We start from the raw sequence: 4,551 nt of genomic DNA on the forward strand, positions 1-4,551 counted from the left end.
GGAATTATTTAATTTCTAAATTTGATTTTGCAATGTTAATTTTGTGTTGGCTTATGTCTTTGCGATATGTGATGGCGAGGGTCAGTGACAGAGGCAAGAAAGAAGGGGTGTATGTACAATTGGAATTGAGATTACTGGTCACATACTTGAATACTCTTCAGGTATAACAGCAGCAGCCAAATTCATGGTGCATTGGTGGATCTGCTGCTTAGGTAGGTGGGAGAAAAACAAGTGTCAGGCGCTTCTGTGGCCTCAAACATGAATCGAGGATGGTATGTTGCCTCCCTGGTGCCAGGATCTGGGATGTGAGGGAGTGACTGCAGGGCATTCTGTGGAGGGAAGGTGAATAGCCAGTGGTTGTTGTGCACATTGATACCAATGACACAGGTAAACTAATGGATGAAGACCAGCAAGCTGAGTACAGGAAGTTAGGAGACAAACTAAAATGCAGGTCCTCAAATGTAGTAATCTCAAGATTACTCCCAATTCCATGTGCTGGAGACAGCAGGAACAGGAGGATAGATCAGCTGAATACGTGGCTGGAGAGATGGTTTAGCCGGGAGGGATTCAGATTCTTGAGGCACTGGGACCGGTTCTGGGGCAGGTGGGACCTGCAGAAACCAGATGGGTTGCATCCAAGCAGAGTTAGGACCAAAGTCCTTGCTGGGGCATTTGCTTGTTGTGCTGGGAGGTGTTTAAACTAGTGTGGCAGGGGGGTGGGATCCCAGAAGTAGTATCAGATAGATCATGCTCAGATCAGGAAAATGGAGGTAGAACATTAGCCAGTGATGTAGAAAATGTGGTGATAGACTTGGGGCGGGATTCTGCGGGAATCGGCGGAGCGGGCAACTCCGGAAGGAAGGAGTGGCGTCAACCACTCTGGCGACGGGCTGCCCCAAAGGTGTGGAATCCTCCGCACCTTCAGGGGCTAGGCCGGCCCCGGAGTGGTTTGCGCCGCACCGGCCGGTGGGGAAGGCACTTGGCGCCACGCCAACCGGCGGCGAAGGGCCTCCGCCAGCCGGTGCAAGTTGCCGCATGCGCGGGAGCGGGGCGTCATCCCAGCTCATGGGCAGGGGGGGATCTTCTCCGCGTCGACCATGGCGGAGGACCACAGCAATGTGGAGGAATAGAGTGCCCCCATGGCACAGGCCCGCCCACGGATTGGTGCGCCCCGATCGCAGGTCAGGCCACCGTCGGGGCACCTCCCGGGGCCAGATCCCCCGCGCCCCCCCCAAAGGCCCCGGAGTCCGCCCGCACCACCAGGTCCCGCCGGTAAGGACCTGCTCTAATTTACGCGGGTGGGACCGGCAAAAATACAGGTGGCCACTCGGCCCATCGCAGGCTGGAGAATCGTGGGGAGGGCCGCAGCCAGCGGCCGCCGACCGGCGCGGCATGATTCCCGCCTCCGCCAAATCTCCGGTGCCGGAGAATTCGGCAGCCAGCGGGGGTGGGATTGACGCTGCCCCCCCGGTGATTCTCCCACCCGGCCGGGCGTCGGAGAATTCCGCCCTTGGAATTACAGGAGAAGCAAAGTTTAAAAAGTGTCCAGCAAGGGAAAATGGTGGGGTTAAACTGTTTATACTTCAATGCAAGGAGTATTACAAACAAGGCAGATGAGTTAAGAGCACAAGTAGACACATGGCAGCTGAGTGTCATTGATATAACGGAAACCTGGGTAAAGGAGGGCCACAATTGTCAGTTCAATATCCCTGGATACAGAGTTTTCAGGCAGGACAGAGGTGGAAATAAAAATGGAGGGGGAGTAACACAGATGGTTAAATAATCAATTCTTGTTGTGAAAAGAGATGATATACTAAACGGGTCAACAAACGAGGCTTTATGGGTTGAGCTCAGAAATAAAAAAGGGGCAGTCACACTACTGGGAGTACACTACAGACCCCCAAATTGTGAAAGGGAGATAAAAGAGCAAATCTGTAGGCAAATTCCTGCCAATAAGAACAAGGGGGCAATAATAGGAGGCAACTTTAACGATCCCGATATCAATTGGGAATCAAACAATATAAGGGGAATTGAGGGAGAAAAATTCATGCAATGTATCCAGGAAAGTATTTCGACTAATTGGTGACAAAGCCGATGAGAGGAGATGCAATTCTAGACCTAGCCCTTGGGGAACAAAGAGGGACAAGTGGGTGAAGTGACAGTTGGCAACTATATTGGGGATAGTCATCACAATTCAATTAGAATGGAAAAGGACAGAGATAAAACAAGAGTGAAAATTTTGAACTGGGGCAAGGCAAATTTTGTAGAAATGTGAAGTGACTTGGCTGAGGTGGACTGTCCAGCACTGCTAGAGGATAAATCTGTGGAAAACCAATTGGAAGCACTAAAAAGAGAGATCCTAAATGTACAAAGTAGACATGTCCCCTCCAAAAATAAGAGTGATACTGTCACATATAGACCCCCCTGGTTGGCCAGAGGAATACAGAGAAGAGCGAACAGAAAAAGAAAGCATATTAAAGGCATAAAAACTGAGCATGAGTATAGGAAGTGCAGGGACAAAGTCAATAAGGAAATAAAAGTGAGGGCATGAAAAAAGATTTGCAAGTAAAGTTAAAGATAACCCAAAGACGTTTCACCAATATATTAATGGTAAGGTCAGTTAAGGAAAAAGTGGGACCTATCAGAGATGAAGATGGAAACTTGTGTGTAGATGCAGAGGATGTGGGAAGGGTTTTAAATGAATATTTTGTCTCTTTTACCAAGGCAATGGATGATGCATCTATAGTGGTCCAGGAGGAAAGCTGTGAGACACTAGATGGGGCAATCATAAAGGGAGAGGAAATACTCGAAGGATTGAAATCCTTGAAAGTCGATAAGTCACCAGGGCCAGATGGATTATTTCCAAGACAGCTGAAGGGGGTCAGGGAGGAGATAGCAGATGCTTTGAGAATGATTTTCCAATCCTGACTAGACATGGGAGGTACCAGAGGACTGGAGAAATGCGAAAGTGATGCCATTGTTTAAAAAGGGAACAAAGGAAATGTCAAACAATTACAGTCTCATGTCAGTGGTGGGCAAATTAGTAGAATCAATCCTGAGAGATAGGATTAACTGTCACATCAAAAGGCATGGACTAGTCAGGAATAGTCAGCATGGATTTTCCTCACAAATTTGATCAAAGGGCTTTGGCAACGGGTCATCTGGACTTGAAACGTTAGCTCTTTTCTCTCCCTACAGATGCTGCCAGACCTGCTGAGATTTTCCAGCATTTTCTTTTTGGTGACAAGAAGGGTTGATGGAGGTAATGCAATGGATGTTGTGTAAATGAATTTTTAGCAAAGTATTGGACTTGAACATGGGGGCATGATTGGGAAATTTGCAGATGACATAAAGGTGGACAATGTAGAGGATAGCCATAATCTCCAAAATGATATAGATGGATTGGTGGAGTGGGCTAGAAAGTGGCAGATGGAACTTAACACAGAGAAGTGGGTGGTCATGTATTGAGGGAGGTCAAACAGTTGTAGCGCATACATAATAAATGGGAATATATTAAGAGGGGGAGATGAAGTGAGAGATCTTGGCGTACAAGTACAGATCCTGAAAGGCAGCTGTTCAAGTAACAAGGCTGGTAAGAAAGCATATGGAATGCTCTCTTTCATTGGCAGAGGTATAGAATGCAAAAGTAAGGATATAATGTTAGAATAGAATAAAACATTGAAATGAAATGAAATGAAATGAAAATCACTTATTGTCACGAGTAGGCTTCAATGAAGTTACTATGAAAAGCCCCTAGTCGCCACATTCCGGTGCCTGTTCGGGAAGGCTGTTATGGGAATCGAACTGTGCTGCTGGCCTGCCTTAGTCTGCTTTCAAAGCCAGCGATTTAGCCCAGTGTGCTAAACAGCCCCAGTTAGACCGCGAACGCAGTCCCCCACTACCACAAATTTTGCAGTCGAGTATCCCGCATTTGGGGACATCACAGGCGTCAGCACACCCGAAGTGCAATGGGCTAGCCTCGTCCTGGGCGAACCACCTTCTTGATCATGGTTTCACCCCTGCCAGGTAAGTATGAGGCCATACTTGATGAAGTCATAACTGGAATATTGTGTGCAGTTCTGGTCGCCACAGGAAGGACGTTATTGCTCTGGAGAGAGTGTCGAGGAGATTTACAAAACTGTGGCCAAGGCTAGATAAGTGTGGCTATGAGGAGAGATTGGATAGGTTGGGGTAACATTCCTTGGAACAAAGAAGGCTGAGGGGTGACTTCATTGAGGTGTACAAAATTATGAGGGGAAGAGGTAGGGTGGACAGGATAAAATTGGTACCCTTGGTGGAAAATTCTAGAACCATGGGACATATATTCAAGATAAGTGGCAGAAGGTGTAGAAGGGACATGAGGAAGAACGTTTTTACACAGAGGGTGATGGAAGTCTGGAATTCGCTGCCCAAGTTGGTGGTAGAGGCAGAGACTTTAAACTCTTCTTAAAAGGTTCCTGAATCCGCACCTTAATTGCTCTAAGCTGCAAGGCTATGGACCAGGTGCAGGAAGGTGGGAAAGCCCAGTCCATCACATGAACCTGCCTCCCA

The 4,551-nt window shown here is 47.7% G+C and overlaps 1 non-coding gene across 1 annotated transcript; it reads right to left on the reverse strand.

Annotated features, from left to right (window-relative positions):
• Window positions 1-3,872: 3,872 nt before the first annotated feature.
• On the reverse strand, window positions 3,873-4,034 carry LOC119965503. Its single transcript, XR_005460529.1, has one exon. It is a non-coding gene; the product is annotated as a U1 spliceosomal RNA (small nuclear RNA).
• Window positions 4,035-4,551: the final 517 nt, after the last annotated feature.

The sequence above is a fragment of the Scyliorhinus canicula genome, chromosome 4 (genome assembly GCF_902713615.1).
Source record: "Scyliorhinus canicula chromosome 4, sScyCan1.1, whole genome shotgun sequence".
Classification (NCBI taxonomy): domain Eukaryota; kingdom Metazoa; phylum Chordata; class Chondrichthyes; order Carcharhiniformes; family Scyliorhinidae; genus Scyliorhinus; species Scyliorhinus canicula.